Below are 17,353 nucleotides of genomic sequence, written 5' to 3'. Positions count from 1 at the left end.
TGGAGATTTCTTCGCCAAGATAAAATATTTATTAAGAAATGATATAGTTTAATTATATGAATAATTTGTTTTTTTTTCTTTTAAATTAATAGGAGAGTGGGAAAATTCCGAACTTATGTTTTTTTTTTTCCAGAAATTAGTAGGAGAGAGTGAGGGGAATTGCGAACACGGGGTGAACTCGAACGATGCTATTACAGTATATTGCGGTATATTAGAGTAGTGATAACCTCTCACTTCTAGCATCTAACGATAGTCCGATATATTCTCAGTATCGCACTATAATACGTGTGACCATATAATACTATTTAAGGTAAATATCATTTCATATTATTTTAGATGTTTTTAATGTGGAAAAGAGTAAGGGAATTGCGAATTTCTAAGGGAAAAGTTAAATAAACTAGAAAACAGAACCCGATTTAACATTGCTTCCGCTTGCAGCGGGTAATAATTACGAACGTATATAAAGGCAAACATATATATAAAGATTTTGTTCTTTATTTAACATTATTTATATTGATATATTGTATTGATATATTAATATTGATATATTAATTTTATATAGTTATATTAATGTTAATTATTATAATTGAAAGTCAAATAATTGGAGTCTCTCTTTTGAATAAAGATTTCTATATATAATAATTGATAAATATAATCGCGTGTGTATTTGACTTTAATTTAACTTTTCCCTTATAAATTTGCAGTTTTTTTTACTCTCTTTTTTAGTTAATTATTAATATTGTTTGAAACGTGATCGTTTGATATTTGATATTTGATCATCATAATCATAGAAAGGTTCTATTACAAAGTTATATCTAACAATAAGTAAACATTTTTTTTGTCTGATATCTTTTGAAGGATAAGTATACTGACATCGTTTTTGAGAAATTGCAGATATAAATTTGAAAATTATATATCTTTCAAATTTATAATTCAAACAATTCGGTCAATTGTTCATCCAAACTTTTTATAAGAATCCCAAATTGTATTAAAAAATTAATTTCACACGTTAGGAGTCTACCTAAAAATGAAACTGCTTGGGACTGCTTTTTAAATAATCATGAAGACATATATTATATAATATTGAAGGTCAAAAAAATAAATATGTGCCTTGCATCCAAGATATTACAGATATAGTCGTTTAAAGAAGTTTTTCTTTTTGTTACTTGTAACTAACTGAAATTACAAAATATACAAATTTTTTAAAGACATGAATTTTTTAGGATGTTTTTTAGGATGTAGATAAAAAAGTTAATTTTTTATTTTAAAAAAATTTTATTTTTAAAAATTATATCTACTTTTAAAAATCTAAAAAAAATTTTTATTAATTCTCACAAAACTCTAACATATGTAAAATGTGATATTATAAAGGAAATTTTGAGATTGTAGAAGGATCCACTTGTAAATGAATATTTTTTTCAAAACAAAATTGAAATTTCAGCAAAATCATAATAAAATAAATAGATTTTTTAAAGATATTTCCTTTTATATATAATTTTACAATATATTACTGCTTAATTAGCTAGCGATCGTAAATATTTCCTATTTTTAAATTTTCATTTACATTTTTTTTCATTTGTTTTATAAAAAAAATGGAACTTTTTTACAACCGCTAATAAATAATCAATCAATAATACATTAAATTATTATATGTAAATAGAAGTATCTTAAAAATTTGTTTATTTTATAATGATTTGTTTAAAATTCCAATTTCTTTCTCATTTTTGAAAAAATATTTGTTTACGAATGAATCTCAAATCTCCTGCGATCCTAAAATCTCTTTTATTGTATCATATTCTACATATATTAGTATTTTTAAGAATTTTTTCAGACTTTTAAAGAGGATACGATTTCTCTTTTTTAAGTGACACGTGGAATGCGCCATGTAATTTCAGACAGCACATATGCATCAACATCGGATATAAGACGTCTTATATGTCCGTTTCTACATATATCATCATCAATGTAGTTTACTTTTAATCTTGCTCCAATTAACTCTTTATCTTTTTCTAGATCTAAGAATTAGAAAACGATAAAGAATAAGTTGAACCGAGATTAAAATTACTTATATAATCTATAGTGACAGAAACGAGCATTAAAGATGTTATTAAGACATTTTAGATATCATGTTTAAAAGTTATAAGTATTTTCGAAATGTCCTGTAACTCTTTAAAATAATGCAATAACTCACATTAATAAATGCATATGATGCATAGGTTTAACCGCAACTTCGTGTGTCATAAGGATATGCATTGCTATAAAAGCATTCGTTTGCGACGCATTAACAGTCTAGTGCGGGAATTTATTTTATCAACTGTCATTATTCACTGCAATTAGTAAAAACAGGTATGTTGATTTTTCTATTATTATTCTATATAGCTAAGTTTGCTAACATAATTTGTCATATCAGATACTAACAGTAAAAATTGTATGTGTATAAGATATGCTGTGAAACTTTTTAATAAATTGGAGTATTGTGCCTTTTAATTTATTTATTAATAATTTCAGAAATAAATGTATATAAGAGAGAAATTTAAACAAATATATAAAATGAGACTGGAAAGAATCTATCAGTGAAAAATGTAAAAAAGCCCATCAGAGTCTACATCAGCTGTTCGGATGCACAGACAATTGTATATGTTACAATTAATATTTTATAATTATATCTTAATAATAATTTTTATATTTTATATTGATAAGGAATTGAAGGGACGTATATTTTAATCGTTTTGTTACATTCACACGAAAATAAAAAATTTTCTGGGCATCTGAACAGCTGACGTAGGCTTTGACTTTTTTATATTTTTTATTGAGAGAAATTTAATTTTTATTTCATGTTCCAAGTCAGTAAACAATTCTCCATTGAGAAAATTGCCCGGTTTTCAAGTAATTAATTTAATATCTGAATTCTCTATTGAAATTGTGTGGTAGAAATTAAGTGGTAGAAAAAAATACTACATTTAGTGCTCGATTTCTCTCGTATTTTTGTCGTCATGCAGTGCAAGTAGATAAACTCGATTTCTAACGACATTTTGTCAGTATAATATGACATGTTATGTCCAAACTTCGAGAATTTTATTATTTATTCTCATTAATGGCGTTTTGCAGTCTTTAAATTTGCCTATGAGAATACAAGACAGATCGTATAGCGACATCGTATGATGAAAAAATTATCAAAATACCAAATATTATGTTAGATATATTATAATCTGATATAATATATCTAACATAATATTTGGTATGTTTCTGTCATTATTTTATGACAGATCATGTGTTTTGCTGTATTTTTATTATTACTTTTTGAAATTGTAGCGTGTGTGCTCGATTTCTCCCGTATTTTTGTCGTCATGCAGTGCAAGTAGATAAACTCGACTTTCTAACGACATTTTATCAGTATAATATGATATCATGTTATGTTCAGTGTTATGTCCAAACGAGAATTTTATTTACGTTTATTTGGCAAGAGAAAGGATTAAAAAGGAGGGGATATGCAAGGACGCGGATTAGATAACTTTATTTCACGGATATACATATAAGCGCAGAGGCGCAATTTGCAAGTCAAACGCATGGTTCCGAAATATGGCTCATGTTCTGCTCGTATAGAAAGTAACTATTGAGAAACATAGTTATTCATAAATCATCGTAAGTAGTTTATATTATTGGTGCGAAAATTTCTGGGAAAAATTACAAGTTACTATTCGCTTCAATAGTAAACTATTTATAATTCTAAGCATTTACCATTCATTATTATTAGAATCGTGAGTAGAGTTTACTATTATATAAATAATAATTATAAATAGTAACTATTTCATAGCGATTTTCATGAGAATCTTAATGTTGATTTAATTTGATTATATCAATTAGATTTTCAAAAATCTATTAGTATTTTGCGAAATAAAATGTTTCATTTTTACAATAATAAATTTAAATATAAATATATAAATTGAAATTTGGAGAATATTACATGCAACGCGAGTGTATGTATCGTTTGTGTGAAATATTTTCAAATATGAAAAAATGTCGATACGGACTTATAATATTATCACATAATTAGTTAGTACAGTAATAATATATTATCTGCTAATAATTATTATCCAATTATTATTCAGTCATGTTGTCAACAGTTACATTGAAGTTATATAATTATAGAAATTAAGTAATAACGATAGAAAAAGCCTGAAATATTTCACAGAATGTCCAAAAATACACACAAAATATTATCCCCAAAATTGCCTTTAAATCCGTAAAATGTATCCTCGGAAATAATAGAAATTGATCGAAAAATATACATTCTCGAATTTCTCCGAAATTATTTTCTAATGAATTCCTACAAAAATTTTTTTTTGATGTTAATATTTTTTGATGTTAATATAATTCTGATAAATTTTCGAATTAATTTAAACAAAATTTCGGACAAATTCTGATAAGTTTTCGAACAAATTTTGACAAGTTATTTTGGGGAGCGCTATGGTGAGAAAAGAAGATAATCAGAAAGATCACATTGCGAATGAAAAAAGATAATATATTAAAATGTTTGTTAACAATATAAAAAAAGATGATTCTAAATTTAACAGAACAGTATATAAAGAAAAGGATAAGAAATTATAATAACGAATGCTACAGGATATTCGAAATTAAACGAAAAATATTTTCAGCTAAATATAAATTATAACAATACTGAAAAAAATTTATGTGTAATTTTACATGGAAATTACATGTTTATAATTGGAAAATTATCTAAATATGATTACAATAATTGTAAATTTCCAATCCTATTTAGGTAATTTTCCAGTCATAAACATGTAATTTCCATAAAATTGCATGAATTTTTTTCAATGAACACTTATATCCTGAAAAACTCTATTTGTATTTCTAATGTACGGTATATTCCAGAATAACAAAAGAATTTTCATAGAATATTCAAATATTATAATGAAAGAACATATTTAAAATTAATAAACACATGGTCAGATCATTATGTGAATTCTTATATGTATCACGAAAATCATTCGAGTAGTACGCATCCCTCGTATTAACTTGTAAACAAGAATCATAGGAAAGAATAAAGAGTGCTTAAAGTGAGCGCCTAAAATTAAATTCCAGGTGAAAGTAAATAAAATGTGTTTTTGATAGTACAGTTTCGTTTAAAAATTAAGGGACATACGGATCTGGAACTTCTGGAAAAATTATAATTTAGCAGGATATAAGGGTGGTCCATTTTAATTCATCTAGTAGAATATCTCAAAATCCTTAAGTTTAAGACATAAATATTTCAGATAAAATTATTCAATTACGTTGTTCAGTAGGGGAAAAAGATGGTGACCTTGGTTAACCTTGAGAAAGTGTAATTATGTAATTAATTTTTTTTTACATTTCTTCAAACTTGATTTTTTTAAAATAAATAATGAAAATTACTCTTTTAATTATTTTTGATGTTTTCACACTACTATTGTTATTTCTATTACTAAAAAGTAATTTTACAAAAAAAAAGAGGAACGTATGGATATATTTCATATATGATTGTACATGTTTATGAATATGTATATTTATACATATTCATGCATGACAAATTTTTTACCGAGAACAATAATAGAACAATAATAGAACAATAATAAATAAATTAATTGGTAAAAAAAGACATAGTTGCTACAAATTGCATATTATTTGAAAAGTAACTACGTATTTTTTTTCAATTAAATCAATTTATTATTGTGCATATAAGTATTAAAGTAGATTATAAATTGAAAAAAAGAATTAAATTTTATCAATCTTTAAGATGGAATCACAATGCTCGATTTCTTGAATGATAAGCATGCACGCATGGATGCACACATGCATGCTATATGTTTGCTTTCATGCATATAGTCTGTTTGGCAAATAATTATGAAATTAGCAATTATTTTTTTTGATTTAGTGCATGCAAGGAAATAAACTATGAAGTAATCCATAATAAATATAAAAATCATATATATGCAGCATGTAACGCTCATTGCATGAATGAATTCTAGCATACATCAGAGCATCAGAAATGATAGTATGCATGCTGTTATTAAAAAAAATCGAGCATAGTTCCATCTTAGTTGCAGATTACAATATATTGTAAGAAATCTGCTTTCTTTCTTACATAATTTTTAAACTTTTTTTACGTCTTTAGGTTTTGTATTAATTACATTTTGCGATAATTCTCTGAGTGATAAAAAGATATTGGGTTGTCCGGAAAGTTCGTGCCGAATTTTGAAGGAAAATTAAAACGCAGAAGATTTAAATTTTTAATTTCATTTATTAAATTTAAATCTTTTGCGGCACGAATTTTCCGGACAACCCAATAGATCGTCGAATGATAAAAAGATAGACCAAGGAATTTCAATTTCGGGCCTCTTTCCGGAAAAATGAATTTTTCAAGATTATATGAAAATTATTTTCATTTTTTAATTGAATTATGTGTTTTTAAAAATATTATATGATGTTCTAATATTCTGCTATATAATCTATAAAAGTGTTAAAATAATATTATAGAAAAATCAATAGTTTCCAATATTTATTTTATATTATTATTTTATATTCTAGCACATTTATATACTAGCATATATTAATGTGAAGTTGTTATTATACCTTAACATTTTTATACACAGAATAATAAGATGAAGCAATTTCAAAATTAAATTTTCATATAAATGTTTTTTTTGTCTGTGAGGAGAAAGAGAGGCAAAAGAAAGATTTTTTATAATATGCTGCAATGTGTAGCTAAAAGATTGATACAATAATATAATTTTTCTTTTATACGCACAATAAGAGAAGATGAATAAATTGGTCTAAAGACATAGTTGCATTTCAAAAGTATTTCATTTTACTTGCACTTCAAAAGTATTTCAATGTTACTTCTTTAATTTTTGATGGTAAAACTCGAGTTGAATAAAATGAGGCAAATTTGTGACACAATAATGTTTTGAAATTGAATTAAATTAAATAACTACTATTACTAACTATTTGGATTGGAACAGAAAGTCTTGATTGGTCTTGATGGAATGTGATATAATTTCTTTTAAGAAAAATATTGGGAGTACAAATTCAGTCCGTTTCCCTAAAGATGGCTCCAGCTGTTGTGGTTCACAGCTGATTTTGGCGGTTTCAGAGAGGTTAAACATCTGCTAATAATATTCAGTTTATATCGCTACAAAAACCTTGATTTTTACTGTGTTTGGAATGTCGAATTTTGTGTTAATCAAGCAGCATTTGCGAGAGGTTTTGATTTTCTGCTTTAATTGGAAGAAAAGTGCGGCTGAAGCTCATCGAATGCTTGTCAAAGTTTATGATAACACTGCTCCAACTGATAAATCATGTAAGGAATGGTTTCGACGTTTCAAGAATGGAGATTTCAGCGTTGAAGACAAGCCTCGCTCTGGACAGCCAAAGAAATTCGAAGACAAAGAATTAGAGGCATTACTCGAAGAAGATCAAAGTCAAACGCAAGAGAAGCTTGCAGAATCATTGGGGTAACTCAACAAGCCATTTCTGTATGATTGAGAGCCATGGGAATGATTCAAAAACAAGGAAATCGGGTGCCTTATGAACTGAAACCGAGAGACGTTGAAAGGCGATTTTTCACTTGCGAACAGCTGATTTAAAGACAACAGAGAAAAGGTTTTTTGCATCGGATTGACTGAAGATGAGAAGTAGATATTCTACGACAATCCCAAGAAGAAAAAATACTACGCTAAGCTCGATCAATCGTTGTCGATCTCAACATCAACAACATTCATGGTTCGAAAATCATGCTCTGTATCTGGTGAGACCAAAAGGGTCTTGTTTATTATGAACTGCTGAAACCTGGCGATTACATTACGGGCGATCAGTATCGGCAACAATTGATTCGTTTGAGCCGTGCATTGCGAGAAAAACGGCTGGAATACGAGCAAAGACATGATAAAATTATTCTTCTTCATGACAACGCTCGGCCTCATGTCGCTAAAATCGTAAAAAATATTTGGAAACGCTCAAATGGAATGTTTTACCACACCCGCTGTATTCTCCGGACATTGCTCTTTCTGATTACTGGTTGTTCCGAAGGATGCAGCACGATTTGTCAAGTCACCGGTTCACTTCTTTCGCAGAAATTGAAAATTGGCTCCAAAATTGGATCGCCTCCAAAGACGAGTCATTTTTTCGAGATGGAATTCGAAAATTACCTGAGAGATGGGAAAAAATAGTAGGCAGCGATGGACAATACTTTAATTGATCTGTTCATTCATTTTGTTTTGAAATAAATGCATTTTTTTATACAAAAAAACGGACCGAACTAATTTGTACTCCCAATAGGAAGATCATTTAATAAGAACACGACGATATATATATATATATATTTAGATTTTAATGGTATAAAATTAAATCTGTTACTTACGTTACATTCTTTAATTTAGTATGGGATTTTAATTTGGTAGTTCTTGATATCAAATTTTTATATGAATAATATATAAAGTTTTATGAAATTTAACTTGATGCCAATTGTTGGCTACAACTTGATTTAAATAAAGTAAATTTTGTGATATAATAATTTTTGAAAGAAAATTAAAGCTATTATTTGAGTTGGAATAGAAAACCTTTCAATGAGAATACAAAAATATAACATATTTTGTTATATATAAATTAATAAAGATACTACTTTTTTCGAAGAACGCGTACTTTTAATGCCTTTTTTTACTTTTTTTAAAAAAGTAAGTTTGATTAGTTATCGACACATCTAGACTTTTTTTTCATGTAGTCTTTCAACCGTCTGTGAATGATGCATATTATATTGTTTTGTAGGTAATTCGAATCTCCACGGGGAAAGTACAACTAATTCGACATACCTATGCAATTTGAAGCACTTCTACGACGTTGTTCTATGCTCTCTGAAGAAGGTTTAAAATGAGCCGTATCATGTAAGCACGCGAAATCTCGAATGTATTAAATTAGCTTTTTAATTTATTATTATTTTATTTTTGCGCACTAATTTCCGCGGCCGACTCTTATTGCCCTCTATCCTATTATTTTTATTGTTAGGGAGTCTTTATTATCTATATTATTATCTATAGAGACAATCATTTTCACTCACAAACACATTAAAATCTCCATTAATAAAGATTTTGAATTTTAATACAATATATAATAAATACAATAATTCACATCAGATATCTTGGAATTATTCTTCATTTTTTGATAAAGTCTGGCAATCTTCAATGGTCTCAATAAATTACATGTTTTGCTGAGATCTGTACATCTTTTTATCAATTCTAAAAGTTCTCTATCTCTAAATAATTCTTTTATATAATATATGTGCCAGATCGGCTTTATGCTGTCCCCGTCTGGACGGCAGGAATATGTGACATATTGACGGAGTGCAGAGACAAATTTCGAAAAATATTCATAATAATCGCAGGAGCATATTTAATCTGCATTTAAAATCAAATATGGAATATGTCAATGTTGTGATTGTGTACTATACTAATTTCTCGTGCACATAATGACAAACACATTAATCCGTTTATCCATAATAAGGCCAATAATATTATAAAAGACATTTCGCTTAGATTAAAGTGCCGTCTCCTCAAATTTTATTAGATATTATCTTCATATAGAACAAGCAGATGAATAATCACACATTAATTGCTGATCCCGATGATATATTCTCGCATGCGTTATTATCGGAGTGAGTTATTATGATCTCTTATGGCGGGTGGATTGCTTTGTGTTTGGCCTTCTGCATGAAATTTAAATTATTACATTTTTATATTGATTATTAAATAATTATCTATCTTTTCACATCTAGATTGGATTTCTCTCTATATAGTTGCATGTGCTTTCGCATACATTGTCTTAGAATTTGTTAACTTTTATTATTCTTTATTATTCTTTATTATTATTATTCTTTTATTATTCTTTATTTATTCTTTATTTATTATTCTTTAATCTAATTATTGGATTTTCGCTTGTTATTTTTCTCTCATTACTTATCTGATCTCTATTTGGATTGATATGCATTTATGGAGCTGTAATCAAGATTATAAGGGTTTTTTTAAGTTTTTCCTTATCTTTACACCCTAGATTTTTAATTATCTTTATCTAATCTATTTTAGTCTTGATGGTATAAGCATTACGCAGATTATGAGTTGTGTTCCTAGGTACTGCAGTTCCAAATTTTAACTGATCCAAAGAAAGAAAAACTAAACCGCATGGAAAGCATATGCATGGATGCAGTGGATTCTGGGCGACGCGGGGAGCGACGGCGCCACGGCGATGGAGGATGAGGTGCAATAAAAGCTAGCTACGATTGATGCGATCTCAGAATTTTAATCTGAGCTCTAGAAGATCACTTTGCTTCTGCTTGCTTTAAAAAAGGTAAAGAAAAGCATTTCACATATTCTATGTATAATATAAAAATGATAATCATCAAGATAAGGACTGTTATTTTAGATAGAAAAAGAAGAAAATCATAATGCAGATGTATCTTTTCTTACTGGACTCATAATCTGTTAAATTTTATTACTTGATCTATAGTATTGTAGTAAAATTAACAATGTACAGACTTTATCAGACAATTATTATTAGTCGTACATGATGGCCATGTTCATATATTAGTGTTAGTTGTCAGTCCAGTATACGTAACGGGAAACTATAGACTTTCAGTATTGGCAGTCAATAAAACTGGCAGTAATAAAAAGGCACAATAACGCAATCGAGGGAATCGAGAACAATAAAACTCGAAGTCTCGAACAATAAAAATCTCAGTTTTAAGTACATCTACAGAATTGATCTGTTCAAATATAACAGTTCTTTGATCAAAAAGAGTTTCTGCTCTATATAAGGAATTTTGCAATTCTTTTTACATTTACAGTCAATAGACATGAAGCATGGACAAATGTAGGAAGTTAGAAGTTTATTACAATTACAGTGATTTAACAATTTACATTTATATGCAGAAATATCAAAAAGTTTCGCTTAATCACTTAATGTGTATTTCTTCGATCTTGAATATTTCGATCTTGAATATTTCAAGATCCTTCTTGAACTCAGATTTTTCTTTATCACTGTTGTAATAAGACTTTCGTTTATGCCAATACTTATTATAATATGAAGAAATCATTTGTACAACTCTGGTGTATTATCGGAATAGATGCTGTCAAATACAACAATTCAATTTTCTTAGCCATCGCACTATTGCTGAGAAAGTAATCTTCTGTGGAGGCAATTCGGAAGATAATCTACCTTTGTTCAAAACAACAGCGAATAACATAAGATGGAAGATTTATATTGGATTGTCCGGAAAATTCGTGTCGACTAACCTATATAAGTTAATAAATGTATACTAAAATTTAAATCTTCTGCGTTTCAATTTTCCTTCAACATCGGTACGAACTTTCCGGATAACCCAATAGAACTTTAAAAGAGTCAAAAGTCAAAAAATCTTTAGTCAAAAGTCAAATATGGAACAAGTGTGATTTTTTCGAGAAATATCCAAGTAGAACAACAAGTCATTATAATATCAAAAATATGTCAAAATTCTAAAATGATCATTAAAAATCATTTTTTAATCATTTCCGATTAGGAAATTTGACGTTATCGTGACTTATGATTGGTTAGGTTGATTATATTCGGAATTTTCTTGTTTTCCCATCCATAATAAAGAAAAAAAAATAAAAGCAACAAAAAACAAAGGAAGCCAATGTATATGACATACAAATGTCAAGCATCGAGCATCTCTGCAGAACATTATTGCGCAGAAGTTTGAATCTCTAGATTCCTGCGCAATAATCTTCTGCACAACTTCTTGAAAATGGTAAATTATGAGAAGTTATGTTCTGATAGACACTACTATCCTAACATATAATGCTGAAAATTATATTTATTTACATTATATAGTGTAAATAAGATTCCACTATTAATGTATCTTATACATTAAATTCAATTTCAGTAAAATTATTAAATATATTACTACTCATGCTCTGACATTCGACACTTGACTCTGCCATGTAAAAGTACCTTAACGCATTATCTTTGTTGGAATCGCCAATAAATGCCTTTATAGTTCTCTGACCGATGCGTACACGCGGAACAACGACAAGTAAGAACTAGAATACTTATAATTAATAAAAGTATGGCTACCGTCAGTAGCGGTCATATATGAATGAAATAGGGATACTATAAGGTCTTTCAATAAGGACGCTCGATTTTTAAATGTAAATAAAACAAGTTGTGTATGAGATATCCACTCAATTTTTTTTTATTTGAAAGAATATTTTATGGCATTAAGTATGGAATATAATCGCTCAAATGTCCGCCGCGGCAGTGATCGCTTGGTAACACGTATTCGGGCGGTCCAATTTTCGATGACTTTCTCGCATAAATCTGGCTGAATATGCTGGATGGCTTTTGTTATGTTGACTTTGAGAGCATCAATTGTTTGCGGTTTATTCGTATAGACCTGTGATTTAAAATAATCCCAAAGGAAGAAGTCTAAAGGCGTTAAATCGCACGATGGCCAGTTCACGTCGCCGCTGCGCGAGATAGCCCTCAAATCGCTCGTACAGAATGTCCATCGTGGCATGCAGTATGGCATGTAGCGCTATCCTATTAGAACCACATGTTATCGGTATCCATTTTAGGCCACAAGAAGTTGCTTATCATCGATCTGTAGTGCTCGCCGTTGACGGTTATGGCAACGCCAGCTTCGTTTTGGAAGAAGTACGGACCGATGATTCCGCCAGACCAAAATCCGCACCAAACAGTGACTTTCTCGGGATGCATTTAGAACTGGTGTATCTTGCGTGGATTGGTATCGTCCCAAATTCGACAATTTTGCTTGTTCATATATTCATTCATCTAAAAATGGGCCTCATCGCTAAAAATGATTTGTTTGGCGAAATTTGGGTTAACTTCCAACCTCCAGAACCCAATCAGCGAACACACAGCGTTGTCTATGGTCGTTTACTTTAATTTCCTGGGTCAATTGAATTTTGTAGGTATGCAGATCCAAGTCCCGACGCAAAATTCGCCAAATTGAAGTCGCAGAAAGGCCAAGTTCTTGTGAACGACGAGAAATTGATCGCCTCGGGTTTTCCCGTACACTCTCACGCACAGCAGCGATGTTTTCAGCAGACCTTGCGTTTCGGCAACGTAATGGTGTTGGCTGATTATTTATCGAACCGGTTGACTCGGCCACCAAACGTCGAATAGTTGAATCGGCAAAACGGTTGTGGCGGAAGAATAAAAATCACGTAATGCGCGGAACGTTTCTCGAACGGAGCACTGATTTTGATAATAAAATTTTATGATTTGCACACGTTGCTCAACACTATGACCTTCCATGGTGATTTGCCATACATTACTAAACAATTCACAACAAATTTGACAAATGTCATTTTAACAACATGGCTACTATGATTTAACAAATTTCGAGCATCCCTATTGAAAGACCCTATATAATCAGATTTTGACGAATGTGAACAAAAATAGCAGATAAAAAGAGATAATAGATATTTCTTTCTCGTATGAACGCATGTGCAGAAAGTGTTAGAATTTGTGACGGCAATACCTGAAGAAACTCAATCGAGTTGATCAATTGAATGAATGTTCAATTGAAATTTGTTAATTTTCTCTTTGTCCGAGATTTCGAAGCAATTTCTAATCTTTTTGATACTAAGGCTTATATTTACTCTATTTATAGCTACCCGAAAAAAAATGTTTTATATATAATTACATATAATTATCCAAACAGAACAACAAGTTATTATGATATCAAATGATGTCAAAATGACTCTAAAATGATCATTAAAAGTCATTTTTCAATTATTTCCGATTCATTTTAATGTCATTTTGACGTTATCATGACTTGTTATTCTGTTTGGGTATGTAATTATATATAATATAAAATTAACATATTTTATATATAATTACATTACATTTATAAAATATATACATATATATATATATATTTTTTCCCAGTATCTATCTCTTCTTTTCTTTGCTCTTGTTTTCCGATAATGTATGAAGCTATCCAAAGAATACCGAGTAGACTAAAGTAAAGAACTAATTAAAAGTTGTGCCTGTTTTCGCCAAACGCTTATTATAATATCTCTTTCAAACCGGAAGTTTACAGCCATAAGGCGCAAAATGTTCAAATATTAATCTGATTTGATTCAAATATTTTTGATTTAGTTTGCTGTCATTATGCGCAAAAGAATTTATTATATTCTTATAGACACAGAAAAAAGATTATCCAACGTAGCTAAAATATAGCTGTGACAACTTTTAGCAATAACAGCAAAGTTTGAACCAGCAACTGATATTTAGCTGATATTATTAAATTCTTTTTTTGTGTGTACTCTAATCGATGTTTTCTGCTTTATTAATAATGTTTTCAATAATAGATTTAAAAACTTGACTATTCGTAGAGCCTGATGTAAATTCATATGTAACAATCTGTGTTCATCGAGTGGCAATTCCAGGAAGTAAAAAAAACAATAAGTGACTTGCGAGTTAGAGGTTTTTAATGAGTACTCATTTGTGTTTTATTCTCAGTTGCTAGGTTGTGAGTTCACTCAGATTTATATCTGTCGACATATACAATATATAATAATAAAAAAACTTATCAAATATTATCTCATCCACGATAATCTTTATCTATTAGGTGTACAACTTTGCTTCCGCCGTTTTCCTATAGATGGCTTTAGCGGTAAGTGGTGGTCGAAATAAATAAATTATAGATGTCATACAATAAACTTGGACATCTGTCAACATAACCCCATAGAAACATTAGTCGATTTGTGTCTGCATCATAAAGTTATTCTCGATTGAAAATGTCAGTTTACGAGCCAAATTCTCGTCATTTGCGGGAGGTTTTAATTTTTTGCTTCAATATGAAGAAATTTGTGTCTGAGGCTCATCGAATGCTCTCAAATACTTATGGTGAGGCCGCTATTAGTGAAATAATGTGTCGTGAATGGTTTCAACACTTCAAGAACGGTGATTTTGATGTCGAAGACCGGCATAGCGGTGGAAGAGAGAAGGTTTTTCGAAGATGCAGAATTGGAGGCATTACTTAAGCAAGACTCGTGTCAAAATCAAGAAGAATTGGCACGATCATTGGGAGTGACTCAACAAGCCATTTCAAAACGCCTCAAAGCCATGGGAATGATTCAGAAGCAAGGAAATTGGATGCCGTACGAATTGAAGCCGAGAGATGTTGAACGGCGTTTGTTTGCTTGTGAACAGCTGCTTGAAAGGCAAAGACGGAAGGGATTTCTGCATTGCATTGTGACTGGGGACGAACAATGGGTTCATTACGATAATCCCAAGCGCAAAAAATCATGGGGAGTTCCCGGCCATGCTTCCACGTCGACGGTCAAACCGAATATTCACGGCTCCAAGGTCATGCTCTGTATTTGGTGGGACCAGCTCAGCGTAGTGTATTATGAACTGTTAAAACTGACTGAAACAATCACAGGCGATCGGTATCGAACGCAATTGATGCGTTTGAGCCGAGCATTGAAAGACAAACGGCCGCAATACAACGAGAGACACGATAAAGTGATTTTGCAGCATGACAATGCTCGACCCCATGTTGCGAAAGTGGTCAAGACATATTTGGAAACGTTGAAATGGGAAGTCCTACCCCATCCGCCGTATTCTCCAGACGTTGCTCCCTCTGACTATCACTTGTTTCGATCAATGGCACACGGCCTGGCTGACCAGCAGTCTTCCGGTCTTATGAAGAAGTAAAAAATTGGATCAATTCGTGGATAGCCTCAAAAGATGACCAGTTTTTTCGACGCGGGATTCGTACGCTACCCGAAAGATGGAAGAAAGTAGTGGCGATGAACAATACTTTGAATCATAAATGTATAACCAGTTTTTTACAATAAAGCCTCGAATTTCGGAAAAAAACGGCGGAAGCAAAGTTGTACATCTAATAAATTACTTTTAAATTGAGCTACTTTAAATTTCAAAAATTCAAATATTCATTTCAATTTCATTACAAGTATCAGTATAAGATTAAATTTTCTATATGACGACTTAGAGTTCGAAGAGGAGGCAATGAAAAATTATTTAACATAATTTTTGATATACGATCCGCAAGCAAATTTTAAGTAATAAGCTTTGATTAATGTATCATTCAATGTGGTATTTTTTTATTAACAATAGTCAAAATTTTAATCAGATCTTCATTAAATAGCTTATTCATAGTATTCACATATTTCATCGATCATACTTCCTGTTGTAATCTCTCTTCAATTTTAATTTCGTTTTCTGTAACTTTATTACCATTCTGCTTCCTCTCACTTTGCAACCAATTCTTCTCCATTTTTTTCAATTTGTTCATATTTGTTCAGAAATTGTCTTTAACGGACGATTTAATGTCGAGCTTAGCTTTTGCTTTTTTTATTCTACTTTTCTATGACATCTACACTGTTATTTTGTAACAGTCCCAAAATCTCTGCTGTATCTGTTCCCTCGTTCTAAAATCTCAACTGTATTTATATTTACTTGGTTTATATTTGATGCAAAACTCTCTTTTTGAATAGTTCTTGAAAAACAATAGACACATTACAATTCACCTGTTATAAATAAAAAAACTTATCTAAAAAAAAAGAAGTATATTCAAATACATCTGTTAACAAAATTATCGCATAAACAATGTTACATACACATTTTACATAACTTCAAATAAATAAATAGGTATAGTTCTCAAATTAATTCTCCTACACATTGGACGCGTTTACCGTGCAACAAAAACGGTAACCAATAAGCTTATTTTTCCGACATGTTTATTGTTATTATTGGTTACTACGTCGCATTTTGCCACGCGACAAGTATTTCCACATCCAATGTGCAGAGCCATTAAAATCTATACTTTAAGAAATTTTTGATTAATTTTGAATTTATTCTTATTTCGCTCATCTTTTTCAAAGTAAAACATGTTACATCTTCAAAAAATTATATACATAGTTTGACGCACTCTATAGAGTACAATGAATTTTTTTTTACAAACATCTTGATAGTCATCATGAAATATGGACTTTATTCTTACATTAAAAAAAAGCTTTTTGCAAAAGTAATGACGTTAAAGTTATCATTTTAAAAATTCAATAAGAAATAGAAGTAATGGCCATAATTAAAGCTAAATGTTTAATGCTTAAATAATTCCATCTGAATAACTATATATATATACTATATATAGTTATTCAGATGGAATTATTTAAGCATTAAACATTTAGCTTTAATTATGGCCATTACTTCTATTTCTTATTGAATTTTTAAAATGATAACTTTAACGTCATTACTTTTGCAAAAAGCTTTTTTTTAATGTAAGAATAAAGTC

At 29.9% G+C, this 17,353-nt stretch overlaps 1 protein-coding gene across 2 annotated transcripts in view; it reads left to right on the top strand.

The window, feature by feature from the left end:
* Positions 1 to 220: 220 nt before the first annotated feature.
* LOC108693242 (putative fatty acyl-CoA reductase CG5065) overlaps positions 221 to 17,353 on the top strand; it is a 39,130-nt gene continuing 21,997 nt past the window's right edge. Inside the window, exons 1-4 of one of the 2 annotated variants that reach the window (XM_018202086.1) lie at positions 221 to 310; positions 2,217 to 2,346; positions 8,803 to 8,918; positions 10,158 to 10,374. The gene's annotated coding sequence lies outside the window, so the exon portion shown is untranslated. Of the gene's footprint in view, positions 311 to 2,216; positions 2,347 to 8,802; positions 8,919 to 10,052; positions 10,375 to 17,353 lie in introns of those variants that run through there. The other variant, XM_018202087.1, reaches the window with a different exon arrangement.

Source organism: Atta colombica, unplaced genomic scaffold (genome assembly GCF_001594045.1).
Source record: "Atta colombica isolate Treedump-2 unplaced genomic scaffold, Acol1.0 scaffold89, whole genome shotgun sequence".
In the NCBI taxonomy this organism is placed as follows: domain Eukaryota; kingdom Metazoa; phylum Arthropoda; class Insecta; order Hymenoptera; family Formicidae; genus Atta; species Atta colombica.
The sequence above is the reverse complement of the archived record's forward strand: the minus strand, read 5'-3'. Positions and strand labels throughout refer to the sequence as shown.